The sequence below is a fragment of the Salminus brasiliensis genome, chromosome 16, assembly GCF_030463535.1.
Source record: "Salminus brasiliensis chromosome 16, fSalBra1.hap2, whole genome shotgun sequence".
NCBI classification, from domain to species: domain Eukaryota; kingdom Metazoa; phylum Chordata; class Actinopteri; order Characiformes; family Bryconidae; genus Salminus; species Salminus brasiliensis.
The window spans coordinates 19,926,163-19,943,102 of record NC_132893.1 but is presented as its reverse complement, the minus strand read 5'-3'; the positions used below and the strand labels follow the sequence as shown (position 1 = coordinate 19,943,102).

The window sequence follows — 16,940 nt, the reverse complement described above, 5'->3', positions numbered from 1 at the left end:
GTTTCTTATTAAGTTAGTAAATAAGATCCATTTTTTTTTTTTAAATACTGGTGGTTTTAGAATTTTTCTTAAAGAGAAAAAATCATAAAATTCTTCAGAAGATTTTTGAATAATAACTATAAGTATGATGTTAAGAAAAAAGCACATCTTACGAATTTCTTTCTTAAGACACTTTAGTGAATCCGGCCCAAGGCAACTCATTACAGAAACCAATGAGCAGATACGGAAGCAACAGAGATCCTAATGACAACCATTTAATCTGAGAATGAATTATTCAGTCCTTTTAAAAGCTTTAATAACCGCTGTGTAACTAATACCTACGCTTTGAAGTTTTTAGTGTGGTACTAATTACACATGGGTAGATGTTTGTGAATGCCTGTTTCTCTCGTCTGAAGTGACTTTGTGCCCAAAATTCTTCCAATTTTCCTAAATGAGATTTACTCCAGGTGTCTCTTCTGAATCAGAATGAAGCCCACGGCTCGTCTCCAGCGCACCTGCTGTCACACCCTGTTGTCTTTAGCGGGCGTGTGCGCAATCTCTCTGCAAAGCTGCTGCTAAATCCTCCATATTCAGACGAGGGTGATGCAGGGCGCCCCGCTGATCAGGAGAGGAGTGATGAAACGCTCTGAAAGCAACTGCACCCTTCATACTCTTCATAAGTCTGAGGGAGACAACAGTGTCACCCAACACAATACAGCCCAGGTCTCGCCTGTTTCGCCTCAGTTCAGTTTGATTCGCCGCAATTCAGTTACATTCTCTTAATTCACTTCAATTCAGTTCTTTAATTCTGTGCAGTTCCGCTGATTTCTGTGAAATTGTTGAGTTCATTTTAATCCAGTTTAGTCCAGTTTGGTTCGATTCAGTTCAGGTTAGTTTAGTTTTATATTAATTTAGTTCAGTTGAGTTCTTATTAAACTTAACTCATTTCAATACAGTTCAGTTCTGTTCACTTCAGCACAGTTCAACAGAGTTCACTTAGATTTAGTGTAGTTCAGTTTGGTTCACTTCAGTTCAGTTCAGATTAGTTTAGTTTAATTCCATTTCATTTAGTTTAATTGAGTTATCTGGAATTACATTCATTTCAGTACAGATGAGTCTTGTTAAATTCAACACAGTTCAGTTGAGTCCATTTAGACTTGGGCAGATAGTTCATCACTTCAGTTCATTTCAGTTCAGTGAGGTTTACGTCAGTTCAGTTCTTTTAGTCCCATTAAATGCAGTAGAGTTCAGATAAGTTCATTTTGCTTCAGTTCAGTTTAAATCAGCTCAGTTTATTGTTAATCATTTTTTTATTTTTAATCAGTGCAGATTAGTAGAGTTCTATTAAATTTAATTTTCAAGTTCATTTTAAGTTCCCTTCCATTGAATTCAGTCCATTACATTTGTTTAATTTTGATTCAGTTCTGTTTAACTCAACTCAAATTCAATTTAAAATAAAATTCAATTCAGTTCAGTTGAGAAAGGGAAACTAAGCAGAATTGAATGTGATTATATTCAGTTTGGGATTGGGATTAACACATTTATAGTATTGCCAAAGTATCACTGCCTTATGTGAATGAATGTTTTAAAACATTTTATTTCCAAAAATTTAAATTCATATTCAGAAACAAAAAATAAATACTTGGATGGTCTATTATAGAAGCTTTGTAGATGCTCACCTGACATTCAACTGAATGTCTCTTAAATGCAATTTAGGGTTAGGGTCAGGATTTAGGATTGATTCAATGGTAGGGTTGAGGTTGGGGTTAGGTTCAAGTGCATGTGCAAGCATGCATTTGCACACTGCATTAATAGCTATTCATGTCAGGTGAGCATCTACAAGGCATCTACAATAGACCATCAAAATAAAGTGAAAAGCCCAACTTTTATGCATTGTCTCACCCGCCATCTTTTACAAGCTACATGGCAGGACATACATTTGACTGCTGGCCTGGTGGAATCCCTTTACTTCTTGGCTCCACGACATATGGCACTTTATCAACGTCAGTATAGTGCTGCATGAAATCCACAGCGCTGCCCAAGACCACCCCAGACCACCCTAGTGACGAACTAAATATATAGGTTGTCATGCTTAGTTTGATGTGAGAGAATGCTTGGGAACTGGCACTTAAAAAAACAAACACACTGCTGCATACACACACACACACACACACACACATATACAGCCTGTATGTGACAATGAGTGAGTGGCAGAATCAGGCTTTGGCTCTTGCACCTGGCAGGAGAGAGAGAGAGAGAGAGAGAGAGAGAGAGAGAGAGAGAGAGAGAGAGAGAGAGAAAGAGAGAGAGAGAGATATGAGGTAGGGGGTGGGCAGTTCTTCTCTTAAGCATAAACACACCTGAAGCGAACTCTCAGGAAGTCCCATAGCCAATACAAGTCCTGACAAGACTGAGGTGCGTGCACAAGAGAGAGAGAGAGAGAGAGAGAGAGAGATCATGAGGAGGGGGAAGTAAAGTGAAGGAAAGAAAGAAACGGCTGCATGGGGGTTATCTCATCCTCCTGCAGCTGGGTCAACACACACACTCAGCCCACAAACAAAGAGTTGCTGGAGGAGACGACAGGACAAGCAGGGGGGTGAAAGACTGCAGCTTTTGTTTTTGGCCCTGGAGAAGTCTAAAAATGTCGCACGCAAAGAGTGAGGTGACACACAGAACACACACACAAAGCCATTCACACACACAAAGCCATTCACACACATACCCCAAATGCTCATACAGACTGAGTGAAGTAGCAGTTCTTCACTGGACACTTCTGCCTTTGTAGAAAACACCAACCTACATCCCCAGTGAAGACACTGTTGCTACACAATCAAAGCCACTGGCTGTAGAACACTCTCTCCGTTTGAAGGCAGTGTTAATGCATGCTTTGCCGCCTTACGTTTCCCATAATCCTTTGCGTCAATGCACATGTAGTCCGTAACGTGCAGACTGCCACGATCGCAACATCACCATAGCGCGCTTGGAGGAGAACACTAAGACCCCCTTTACACCTAGTAACTTCATATGTCTTGAGTATCAGCATTATATCTGGATATGGTCAAGCCACAAGCAATGTGGCTAAAATCTTACCAGGATACAATACTAGCCACATGAAGTGACCAGGTGTAAACGGGGTCTAACTGCCCAATTCCCAAATGTTAGCTAATTACAAACCTCTATTACAGAAGAATAGCCCCATCGGTTCGTACAGACGTCCCTGTGGATACTGAGTAATACTCCTTAGTGTAAGAGGGTTCAAGAAAATAGTAAAATAGTGACTGGATCCAAATGGTTGGAGGGTTCACTCCAATGTTTCCATCATGAATAGGACGGCATTTTTGTGAGACGTATCTTCTTCATGCACAGCAAACATCTAAGCTGCAAGTGAGGTGTTCAGCCTGGGAATTGGTTGGTTGTAATGAGAGCTACTCAATACAATAGGCCCATCCTAGCATTGACCATCTTTCTTCAGGAGACAACAGCAACAGCCTGTCTTATCTCCTCATCTCTGCGAGTCTGTGTGTGTGTGTATGTGAGTATGTGTGTATGTGTGTGTGTGTGTGTGTGTGTGTGTGTGGGCCAGTGAGACCCAACTATCACTATAACAGGGCTGTTGCTGTTGGTCTATAAAACAGCAGCTTCATACACACGGTATAAATCAATTGCTCATTACCACCTTATTAAAAGTCCATTTAATGAAAGAAATGACTGAAACAACAGCTCACTAAACACATAGATACATCAATAGATGACCATATTCTTATATCTGTGAGAAACCATAGATTACACCCATCATCTTACTTACACACACAGAGACCTCTGCTACTCCACACCTCCGCTGTCTATGAGTGACTTGCCATGTTTCACAGCCGGTGTTGATGCAGAACACGTCATTGACAAACATACATGACTCTGTCTTCACACTTCTGTCTTGATCCTGGCTTCCCAACAGCATTCCCTCTGGAATTCTCTTCAAAAAGAATACGTCACAGAAACAAGGAAATACCAGGGTGGAAAATACTGGCTAACTAGTCTACTATTCTAGAGAACTCTACAAACCTTAAAGTCCAGGAGATTATTGAAGTTGAAGGAACCCGCCCTCAGCTATGCTAAATTATCCCATACTTGAATGTATTTAGATGCGTTTGTACTTTCACTAGAGGATATTTATGGCTTCACACTTCCATTTTTATCTGAGATTTTAACTGATTTTGAGACTTACACACTATGCTGTTCACAGCCCTGGGCACAACTGACAATCTACGTCTATGGTAATTATCAGCTGGGTCGAAATTAGGCCGGTCACTATAGATTATATTAGTAAATGAGCAATTAGCAAACTGAGTGGTCCTGCATTATAACTGCCCTACTCTAACACTCCCAGTTCACCCCAGGAAGGGTTTCTTCACTAGTTCATTACTTTGACCAGGTGTGTTGGGAGTAGGGGGGCATCTAAACTGTGCAGGGCCAAGACTGAGAACCACTGGGTTAAAAACAAACAGACTAATCAGGGTTCTAAACTGAGTGTAGCTTTACTCCATTCAGCCATTTGCCTCATGTTGTGTAGATCGACCATGTTGCCTATTCACTAGCTGTCCTTGCTTAGAGCACTTTTGGTCTGTACTGACTCCCCACAACATCGGCCAGTTTTGGAGATGCTTTGGAGATGCTCCCTGGTCTAGACATCGCACACAGTGGCTCAGATTCTTATGCTTGCTCGTTTTGTCCTGCTTTGTCGCTGCCTAATATTTCCCACACTATGACAGACGCCACTGTAACAAGACTATAACACCTATGTTACGGCTGATCTGCTTTTGTGAGTGTGAATGTATTTTATGTGGACAAGAACGCATGTAAATCTGTTATTGAGTGCATTCCACATAGCTCAGTCCTGGCACACCTTATATCCCCCCGTCTGCATTTAAAAAAAAGGCAGCCTAACTGACAGGCCGAGAGAAGGACGTCCATCTCAGACTGCAAAACACGGAGCTTTCTGACACTGAGCTCAGACGAACTTCCAGCACTTTCAACCCTTCTGCCACAGCGCCTCAGGAAGCAGAGCTAAGCAGAGATACCAGATCAGTGGAGCGTGTGATCAGGTAGACTGACGTCAGTGTGTGCACGGGCGGGCATGTGTGTGTGCGTACAAGTGGCAGATACGCTGTAGGGGTTTGAGGCTGAGTCTCACTGCTGGAGCATGTAAATGTATAGTAGCTCTGTACAGCCACAGTAACGTATGAGGGTATTTACTACGCCATGTTTCTTTGTCTTATATACTTCTACATACATTCTCCTGTGTCTGGAGAGCACATACAAGCATGAGACTAAGTATTTATGTACAGTATCTGTATCTGCATAATGTATATGTGTATGCACACCACCCGTTGTTTGCTCTGAGTTACTGTTTAACATTCTGTTGCTGTCCCGCAAGAAACCACACATCTCCACACTGGCAACTTTACAGGAGAAGGAAAAAACTTAGCAACTTTCAATAGATGCCAATGTAAAAAGATTTTATTTCAAGTCATTTTGGAGCATTTCTAATGGTCCATTCATCATGAAACTTTTAGGCCATGTAAAGAACTGCCAGAATCAAAACATGTCAAAAAGTGAAAAAGCATTTTGCATGGCAATGGCAGCTTGTTTACATAAATGTCAAATACTTTCCTAGAAGGGCTGCACATTATATGGTTTCAGCGTCATTTCAGTCATCACAATGTGTGCATGCGCAATAGTCACATCGCAGGTCGTGCAATGTCAAGTTAGCCCATTATCATTTATTTGACTCCAACCTTGGACACACAGAGTGCATTATTAATATCACAGCATGCTGAATCACTGTATACTTTCAGGTAAATATCGCAATGTCAGTTTTCCCCAATATCATGCAGCCCTATTTACTAGTGCACTTTATTGGAATGCAACCATACTTGCTTTCAAGCACCAGTTCCTCTGTACTTGTTACACCCTAGGCAGAACTGACAGTTTACGGCTACAGCACTTGTCAGTTACGTCGAAACTAGGGCCGTCACTATTGATTGCATCAGTAATAGAGCCATTCGAGTGGTCCTGCTTGTTGGAGTGTTTTCCCTGCTCTTATTATTATTAAGTGTTTTACCTGTGTCCAGAGTATCTAAAAACCTCATTAAGTGTTACAGGTGACCTCAGAGGGCTGGCCTCCATGAATACACACACTATACATTTCAGCTGCATACTGAGGTTCGATACATCACTTCTAGATTAGATTACACCCCCGTTAAGGGGGCTTCTTTGTGAGCACAGGCCACCTCGCAAAAGGAAGAAGCACAACAAAAGCAGCATGCACCCGCCACGGGCAGCGGGCAGAGCGGATGGCCGGTCTTCAAAAGAAGCGTGAGCTGAGAGAAGTGGAGCAGGCCAGAGCGCCTCGCTGGGCCTCCTTCCGCTAAGTGATCTGATCTCTTCCAGGTCACTGAGGACGGCCGTGGGGGCCAAGGAGGGTCCTCAGTGTTTGGTGAAATGCGGTCAGTCACGGACACCGAGACGGACACGCCGCTGTGCTTAAGTAGCGTAAAGGGCCAACTGTCCTGGGTCCCTGCACGTCGCTCCATCACACTTTACACAGGCTTGAACAAAGCAATAACCAACACCCCCCCACCATCCCCTTCAACACCTCCCCCCCCTTCGCACATGCGTACACACTCACTCACGCACACGCCAATCGGTTCTTTAGTCTCTGTCACCGAACTGCATTAGCAGCTGTAATAAGTGAGAGGACAGCGAACGATCCGTGGCTTTGCCTGCGGCTGTGGTGCATTCCTAATCCGGTCTGTGGTGGTCATAGCTGATTAAAGGAGAGAGGCACAGAATGGAGCGGGGCGCTTAAGGGTACTGATCCGAGAACAGTGTTGTTATGCATTTATTATGTAACGGCTATAATCATTCAAATGTCGAGTGAATCATCACTTAACGGCAGATTTCAGCAAAGATCTGGAGCCAGAATGAACAGATAATTCCCTGAAGATAACGGAATATGCCGCCATGTTATCAAGCTGCCCTCAAGGCTGTCTGAGGACACTAGAGCCCCTCCACACTAAACAAGCTCCGAACTGAAGTGAATTCCAGTGTTTACGTCAACAAAACACTCGACTTGTGTTGATTCTAGTGTTTTACTCACATGGAAACTACGTTGCCTCCGCTTGAATCAAGCAATCATCCAATTCACTGCACTTCTCTCATAGAGGCGCAAAGCCGATTTGGCCCGAGAATCTGTACAATCGACCCCAGAGCAGTGCAGGGTCAGCAGAGGTCAACCTGGGGCAGAATGTCTGGGATTAGTCCGTTAATCTCAGCCAAAGCAATGGCCCATTTACAGCTTCATACCACGTATGTGCATAAGTGCACTCCATTCACATGAAGGTGTTCCATAAAGAATCTGACATGTTGGTATGCAGCACCTTGCGGAGGCCAGGAAAAACAGACTAATGACACTTGAGGGGGAGAGTGGGTGGGGACCGGAGGAATGACACATGCATGCATTCACATACAGTGGTGGGCCAAAGTTTGCACACCACTGGTGCGTGAAAACAAGTGAGGAAATCCACACAAACTCAAATATTTTTTGTAAATATGCACATTTTCTGCACATTTTCTAGCACAATTCCCCACTGATTTGCTAGATTTAGCATATTCTAAAACCTAAAACGACATCAAATGTACTACTGCATAAATAAGCAGTGCAGAAGTGTTGTCCCATACTTCAAATGTGAGTGAAAACAAAATAAAAGTAAGTCTGCTTAATATTTAGCAGCTTTCGAAGTGTGTGCAGCCAAGGGTTCGATATAACCCGTAACACTGCCTAATGTTTTGGTCATTGCTTGTAACTCTACCTGGATGGTTGGGAAATGATGAACTGTTCCCCGATTGTTATGACTCAAGGGCGTAGACTGGAGTTGTTTTAGCAGCGGGGTAATCATATGAATAGTTTTGTTCTAAAACTGTGGTAGAATCGCAATAATACATTGAGGTGCTATAGTTTGAGATATCAGCACTGGTGTACTGTGGTCGTAAGTCGTAATGGCCGCAGTACACCAGTGCCAATATCTCACCTAACAGCACGGACCTCAAGTGTATTATGGCTTAATTACAGGGCTGACCAATGTATAGCCTACAGGCCAAAGTTGACTCATGAGGACATCTGATTTGATCAACTTTTACCCAATGAGAGAATAACATGTTTTGAAACTACACTCTCTACAGAAAAAGGGTTCTACATAATACTAAAAATGGGGGTTCTTTATAAAAACCTATAAAACATCAGCAAAAACAAATTCCACCAATGTTTTCTACTAAAGGAACATTTACACATCCAAGTGCCAGTACAGTTACTGATGTAATCTTCTGTGAACTTTGTTCTTCTAACCTACACAGGTTTTGGCTGATTTCCTTGTAAACTGGTTGATGAACTGTAGATGCGGGTTTTGCTTCAGGGTATCTTTGGAAATGGTTAAGCTAATAGACTCATATCAAATTGTAAAGTATTGTTTACTTGTTTATTTGAATTTATTCATTAAATTTATTCAACTTTATTTATTTTTATGTATTAATTTGTTGTCATTTTTTATTCATTTAAGCAAAAAACTAAGAAAGATCATCACTGAAGTTAAGAACTTAATTAAGAAAAGTTAAGAAAATAATTGTTCTGAAGATACAATGGGGTGTATGAAAATATTGATATGTCAAAGTATTGGGATATAACATCTTGCAACACTGTATCGATTCTCAAAATAACAATTTTTAACTATGGTTAATTTTCTTGATTTTTCATTGTTCACGAGTTCTCTTCAGTCTTGAGATTCCACTATTCTGATTGGATAACAAGTCAGCCTTTCTTTAACTCAGATGATATGGATATGCAAGTGTGTTTTTTTTATACTTTATATTTAATTTGATTTAATAAAAAAATGCAATATATCATCTTGCTTACAGTATCTCAGTATATCGCAATATATTGAATTGTAACTCATGTATTGTGATACATGGGTTCTTGCCAATACAGATACATACCTAATATACATACATACAGATACATACCTAATAAATAACTCAGAAAAATGTCAGTACTCTTGACATAATCATCTCTATAGTCTGAATCGAGCCAGTTTAAACGGTCACAGATGTCAGAGTGGGTGCTAGATGAGAGGGAATGAGAGAGAGGGAGGTAGAGAGAGCTAGAGCTAGAGCTGCAGAAGCAGAAGAGAGAGACGAGGGCCAGGGAGAGTGCACATTAATTATAAATCACAAGGAAAGAATGAAAGAACAAATTTGCGAGGCTTCTTTTCAGATGTCAGATTCTTTCCTCCAGAACGCAAACCCCAGCCCCCAAACCCCCCTGTACCCCCCCCCCCTTCTCCCCCTGGGGTTCTTCGCTTAAACAGCCATAGACTCCTATGCTAATATTGAGGCGGGGGGACACGGCGCATTAGGAAGACACACATTAGCTTAAGAGAATGGGAAACAGCAGGGAAGGTCAGGAAGCACAGGAGCGCGTGCAGCTGATCTATGCATGGAGCTCAGGAACAGTTTGTGTGTGTGTGTGGTTGGGGGGGGGGGAGCTTGACACAATATCATAATGAAGCATCACCTTCAACCAGCTTTATGATGACAATTTATCATCCAAATGACAACAAGGCACTTATTACTGCCATACTGTGAAAAAAATTATACCACCTCAAGTGTAATATAAACAATATTTTATCTCTGTCGGGGAAAAACCTTCACAATCTCCATTTTTGCCGTTTTTCACTTTTTGACATAATGGAAATCTGGCAGTTGTTCTTTACACTGTGTGTGAATTTCATGCTGATCGGGCCAACAGAATTGCGCAAAAATGACTTGCAATAAAATCTTTTTACATTGACTTCCACTGCAAGTCACGAAGGTTTTTTCCTTCTCCTGTAAAGTTTGTGTATGACAGTGTCGATATGTGATATTTCTAATGATGACTGTTGTAGAGACCACTTTGAGTTCATTAAACATATTTTTAGATATTTAAAATATATAGATAAGTCATTTTTGAACCTTATGGTTCACTTTTAATACATATGTGGTTTTGAATACCAATAGCTGTCATTATTCAATAAAACAGGCTGTTTTTGTTTCTGCGCCTTTAAGACTATGGTTATATGTAAATGACCTCTGTTCTGATTGGCAGTCCTGTTTGGTGCCTCATCGAAAAAAGAAAAAAGAAACAGACCAACCTGAAGCACTCTGTATAACTTTAGTGTGAGTGGGTGGAGCTAAAGTGCTGTATGGAAAAGTGCTATTCCATAACATCACAAAAACAACGAATGCAAAACAAGCCGCCTGAATAAACGGACTGAACAGTAAGCGTTGAAACTGTAACACTGTCCACATATTCCATCTTTTTTATTTTCAAAAAGTGAGGAAATGTGAGTTTTATGGACCATTTAATTGTTTCATAAATGCATTTTATTTGAACTAAATCTGCTCAGATTTGTGTGCTAGCTTTGTTTGACAACTGGCATGTGAGACTTTATCTATGTTTGAGATAAACTGCTCTAAATAAGTGATTGCATGTGTGTTTGCCACCCCCCATGCACACACACAGACACACACACATATCTATACACAATTGCTTGCTTATGGCACTTTATATAGTAAGGACAAGCCAACACAGGGATTACATTAGGTGATGTGATTGTTGCATAAACGCAATGGGGAAAACTGGGTCACTGTATAGATACACACATTCACTCACACACACATTCACTCTCACACACACACAGACCCGGGGCACTCTCTTATTGGTTTCTTTAATGTGTGCTTTAGACATGCCATGGCAATGCTATGACCCATTTAAGTTGTGTCATCCACCCCCCACCCCAATACACACTCACACACACTCATTAAAACACTCCCATTGCCCATCCACCCCCACTTCTCACCACGATGCACCCTCCTGCAGTGGAAGGGTTGAGCAGAAGGGTTGAGCAGAGCCCTGGGGTTAGAGGAGCAGCTCTAGGCTGCTACACACAAACACACACACACACACACACACACACACACACACACACACACACACACACACAGCTAGACAAACAGATAAACCCAGATGTGGGCAAATATACTGTGAACTTCTAGCACTTACTTGGGGAGAAAAAAAAGAGGGAGTGGGCACAGACCCACCAAAGCTAAAGCTCTACGGTCAGCCAGGTCAAATACACAACACACACACACGCACACACATAGTTACTGTTTAAATGGCCATAGCCAGTACAATACATTCAAAAAGAAAAAGGTTTCATTCTCCACCCATAATTGGTTGGATAAGCTTCGCAGAAGGTTGGTTAAAAGTTCAATTTAACCCAATAAGAAACTGCACAAACTGTGAAAAAAGTCTGTGCCGAAAGGCAGAAAGTTAGTACAGCCTGTAAAATTACAGAATTGATCTTTATTTAGTAAAAGTAAAATGTAAAATGTCAAAATTGTGCTGGAGCCACTGGTATTATGTCCACTTTAAGCATGGGAACTGCTCTGTTTGTGTATGCGATTTGAACTCAAGGTGAAGTAAACGACAGCTAGGTAAAGCAAACAGGGACGAATGAGAATAAACTGAAAAGCAGTAAAGTCTAAGAAACTCTGTAGCCTTGCCAGTGGAGGGGACTAATAAACAAGGTGGGGGTGGGGTGAGCAGTGGCTCATTATCATTTAAAGGGACAGGTACTTAAAACACACTTTCTAAACTGGGCCGTTCAGACAGGGGGAGGGACTGGTTGCTGTGAAGCTGGGCCCTTGAGGTTTTTGACCAAAGCATCAAAGATATCCCATTAGGACCCCAGGGAATTGTGTTAACCTGTGGAAAAAGGAGTATAATATATCCCCTTTGATAAATAATTGTGGTTGAAGGTGAGGGGGGTGATTTTCTGCCTTTTGCCTGGGGCCCAAACAGCACCAAATCCACCCCTGAGCTCGGCAGCACAGCAATTTAAACTGGATCTCAAAATGATGTAGCTAATGTAAACTCCAGGCTAGATTCATTACCCTGAATGAGATTTGAATTGTGGGCGGAGTTTGGATAGGTCATTTGAAGACATATTAATGCCGACATTTTTATGAGTGTACATATAAACGCATAGCACACACACATACCCCACACCACCCCTTTTAAATGTCAGTAGCCATCCAATAAAACACTGTCAGCAAGCTTTGCTAACTAAGCAGCTAACCTTATCTGAACATGTTTGTTTTCCATTTCTGCGTGACCCCCTCAGACAACTTGGATAAGGATAAGGATTCCAGTACAATTCCCTGCGGGATAACCTGTGAAGGAAGTCTTGGGTAAGTGATGCTCAACCCTTAAAACACCAAGGCACCATCCATCCTGAGGTGCGGTGAGCAGCGGCTATGATGGAAGAGCGCAGATAAGGGCCAACTGTCCCTGTTTGGGTGGGCAGGGGTAATCAGCCTTCTGCAGCATGTGTGTATGTGTGTGTGTGTGTGTGACAGCACCAGGGGAACCTGAGTGCGATAAAGAGCAGACACACTCTTTGAAAGGAGCTGCACAAATACACAGCGCACCACAGAAACCAGAGTCAGCAATACATACACACACACACACACATACACGTGTGCGCTTGCACACACACACAGTGTAAGACGGGCTCATTGTCTCCTCAGCTCTCCGTGCCTCCTCAGAAGTGGAGCAGGAGCATGTCTTTGTTTGGCTTGGCTCAAATCCACAACACTGCACACGAAGCAATTCCATTCAGACGGAGAGTGGCACAGAGTGTGTGTGTGTGTGTGTGAGTGTGTAAGAGGCATCGAGTGTGTATGAGGGAGCAAGAGGGGCACAGAACGCTCTGAAACAATCTAAGGACCCTATTGTGGCACTCGATCCTCTCTAACGTTACAGTAACATTTATTCCTTTATTCTTTTTTTCCTTAACTTAATATGGGCTTTTAAAATTCGTTAGACATAATTACAGCATTTTTTATTATAATGACACCTTATGAATATGTAAACAGTCGAATCAATGTTTTGAATTGTTTCATTTTGGGGATGTTACTTCAAACATTTCCACAACCTTAGTTTTTGTCTAACTGGGAACATTGTGTGTGAAATGTTGCTGAAGTCATGCTGCTTTGGCACCAGTAGCCGGAGCCTGAGAGAGCCTAGCTGGCCATGTGCTGGCCAATTGGCTGTGTCACGCTGGCCAGCACAGGCCCCCTATTAGCTGATGTATCAGAGCTGGGGTGTGTGTGGGGGGGGGGGGTGCGCTTTCCTCAGAGGGCATTGGCTGTCTAGTGATGCTGCATCAGCAGCAGTTCGAAAAGAGGCAGTGGCTGACTTTGCCAAGTATCAGAGGAAGCATGTGCTGGTCTTCCCCCTCCTAGTGTTGGGAGCATTGCAGGTGCTAGAGGGGTACTAACGAGTGGGTTGGGCAATTGGCTGATCATCACAATGTCTCTCACCCACAGGTTGTCTCTCTCTTATTTTCCCCACTTACTTAACAGTCACAGTGGCTTTGTTTGCGACCATTCAGACAAAGCAATCAGACAGTTCTAAACAGCTGTAAATGGATTCGCAATAAGCTCAGCATTAGCGGTCAACAGCAAGTGGCGCTGGTACGGGTATTCAGTAACGTCCTGCTATTGTCCTCTTCATACGTGTGAGGAACAAAAGGAAGATGTAAACATGAACATCAAAAACCGACGATCAGGTGATCCACCATCACTCTTTCTCGCTGGCTCTCTCGCCCCCTTGCTCTCTCTCTGTCTGGATTCCTGCAGTGACCCTGCACAGTTGAGATCCTTTAGCAGTGACCTCCTGACTTCAGCAAGGAAACAGCACAGTCAGTCTCTCCCTCTCTCTTTCTCTCTTCACCTGATTTTCTCGCTTATGATCTCATTTCTTTTTCTGCACCCTCACACTGACCGTCTTACTTCCTTCCTGCCCTTTGTTGCTCCCCTTTTCCTGAGCTGCTCTTCCTTTCCTGCACCCTTCCCTCCATCACCCGCTGTCCAACTTCCTTCACGTGTCCGGTCTCGTCTTTCTCGCCGTTTCTGTTTTGGCTACAGCTTCCATGAAGCCTATGATCTCCATGGAAAAGCACTGCCAACAGAACGAGGCACTCTGGAGGAGCCACGCATGAGCCTGAAGTCACCGTGACCAATGCCAGGCCTCAGCGAGAAGGCTATAAAGCCCCCCAGCTTTGGACTGTGGGGTAGTGGAACGGATAGAGCTCTATCTTTGAGATGAGTTGGAGTGGAGTTTGGGATACAGATGATAACTGATGATTCCAAACTCAGCACCTGACCTTATCTAATGCTTTTGTGGCTGGATGCAATCAAATCCTGACAGGGCTGTTCCAATATCTAGTTGTCTTCTCAGAGAAGTTGATCTGATCTGTAACTCTTTCGCTTCATGCTGTAGAAGAAAGTCTTGCGTAAAACTGTCTGCTCATTCAAACTGGAATGCTAGCTATTGTCTCAGAGTCATTCCAGGCATGGCAGTTCCATTTAGGACATACTCAGCCCACACACACACACACACATGCAGCAGGGCCACTCTGTCAGTTTACAGCCGAGTTATCGGACAGAGTGCTGTGCTCTGGGATGACTCCAGCTCTGACAGTTGCAGATAAATGCAGCACGTACAGTCTGGAGTCTGGAGCACACACACTTTATACACACTCGGAACGGGATTAAGAAAGTTATTGTGAGCGAGTGAGTGGTGTAAAAGAAAGAGAAGTGAAAGAGAGAAGACATGGAGGGGAGGTCTGTGTTGATGTCTCTTACACGCACACACACTCACACACACACAGAGAGCGGCATGAGAGCTCTAACAAGCAGAACAAAAAAGAGGCTGCAGCCAGACGGGGACTGAGGAGAGATAGATAGACAAATAGAGATGGCCAAAAAGAGAGAGAGAGAACTGCAGGGGAAAGAGACAAAGGGTAGAGAGAGAGAGAGAGAGAGAAAGAGAGAGCACGCACAAAGCCGAAGCTGATACCTGAAGAAAAGAGAACACTGTGGAATCAGAATGAAAGAGAGAGAAAGAGAAAGACAGAAAAAGAGAGGAAGGACAGAACTCCACTGATTACACACACACACACACACAGGCATCAGCTTTAAGTTTTAAGTTTATCATGCAGGATCATGCAGCAGACAGCAAGGGAGAGAGACTTAGAGAAACAGAGAGAGGATATTGGGAAATAACAAGAACCAGGGAATGTGTGTGTGAGACAGAGAGGGAGAGAGAGAGAGAGAGAGAGAGAGAGAGAGAGACTAAGAGGGACACAGAGAAAGAGCGAGAGAGAGAGAGAGCAATGACACATGAATTGGTCTACTTCACTGAAAACACACACACAGGCAGTATGCAAGTTATCCTCTTTTCCGTTCAAACGTAAAAGAACTACAGTACACAGCAGGGTAGAGAGACATACAGAAACAGAGGCGAGAGGGAGAGAGAGAGAGAGAGAGAGAGAGAGAGGAAGAACACATGAATGGGACTACTCTACTAATTTCACACACACACACTGCATGTAAGCTTTCCTCTTTTCCACTTACAAATAAAGACCCTACAGATACAGCAAGGTGGAGAGACATACATAAAGAGAGAGAGAGGGAGGGAGGGAGGGAGAAAAGACAAAACTCATATGAATGGGAGTACGCCACTGCTACACACACACACACACACACACACACACACACACACACTCTCTCTCTCACGCACACAAAGCCGTCCTGCAAGTTCTCAGAAGAGAGGACACTACAGCAGAGAGTGTGGTAAAGAGACATTCAGCAAGAAATAGAGAGAGAGAGAGGCAAAGAACCAGAGAACTAGAGAGGGAGAGAGGGAGACAGATGAGAGTGCTCCCCCTTTCCATCACATCCTAATACCTCCGTCTGGGTGTGGGGGGCTTTACGACCACACAGCCATTTGGCTCAAAGACCCAAAACAATCCTACCACACACACTCACACAGTTCATTCACACACACACACACACACACACACACACACACACACACACACACACCAGGCAGAGGCACCAGTTGTCCAACAAAGACAATAGGTAGTAGCACTTGTAGAGAGGTTTGTACAAACAAGGTGAAAGAATGTTAAAAGCCAAATGTGTGAGGTCCAGTCTTGTTCTCTCCTTCTCTCACTGCTGCACACACACACACACACACACTTAATACACCCCATGTGAGAGGTGCGGAGTACACGTATACCAGCAAACACTGTAAAGAACCTTCAGAAGTCACGAAACCCAGCCGTACCTTCTCCAGGAGTGTGCTTAAGTTGTCTCTTTATAAATGAATCCCAGCTGATAAGCTCTGTAAACAGCACTGTACACTCCACAATGACCCAGGGTCTCTCGCCCGCTCTTCCTCCCTCTCTCCTTCTCTCCAGTTAACTCCACAGTGTTCTTCCTCCAGCCATGTGGAGTAAGTAGTCTATCCTGCGAGAGCTCCAAGAGGGGTGTGTATGTGCCTGTGAGTGTGTTTCCCTCTCCCTCTCTCTCTCCCTCGCTCTCTTTCTCTCGCTCTACCCTCCCCTTTCTTCCACTGCTCCCTCCTCCTCCTCCCACACCCCCCGCTCCCTCCTCCTCCTCCTCCTCCTCCTCCACCCCCGATCCCACTACTGGCTTCTCGCCTTTGAGTCATGCGAGTCCCCCCTTCATCCCCTTTGTGAACAAAATTCCCCGACACACACAGAGAGACATCCCACCCCCGAAATCCCGCTCCGCCGAAGACACACCACAGCAACCATCTGCGAGCATCAAAAAGCTCCTCACGCTGCGCATTACCGCTACACAGCAGCAGTCAAAAGTTTGAACACGTCACTCACAGAAGGGATTCCCTCGGTTTAAAGGGCCCATATCCTGGAAAACCCATTTGTCCTCACTTATCTGAAAGAAAAGACTTTGATGTGGTGTGTAAACACTAAACATTA

At 43.5% G+C, this 16,940-nt stretch overlaps 1 protein-coding gene across 4 annotated transcripts in view; it reads right to left on the bottom strand.

Moving 5' to 3' along the window:
• Positions 1-16,496, bottom strand: part of tiam1a (TIAM Rac1 associated GEF 1a) — a 98,950-nt gene extending 82,454 nt beyond the window's left edge. For 3 of the 4 annotated variants that reach the window (XM_072658620.1, XM_072658624.1, XM_072658621.1), the window contains exon 1: positions 16,265-16,496. The gene's annotated coding sequence lies outside the window, so the exon portion shown is untranslated. Of the gene's footprint in view, positions 1-3,784; positions 3,818-16,264 lie in introns of those variants that run through there. The other variant, XM_072658623.1, reaches the window with a different exon arrangement.
• Positions 16,497-16,940: the final 444 nt, after the last annotated feature.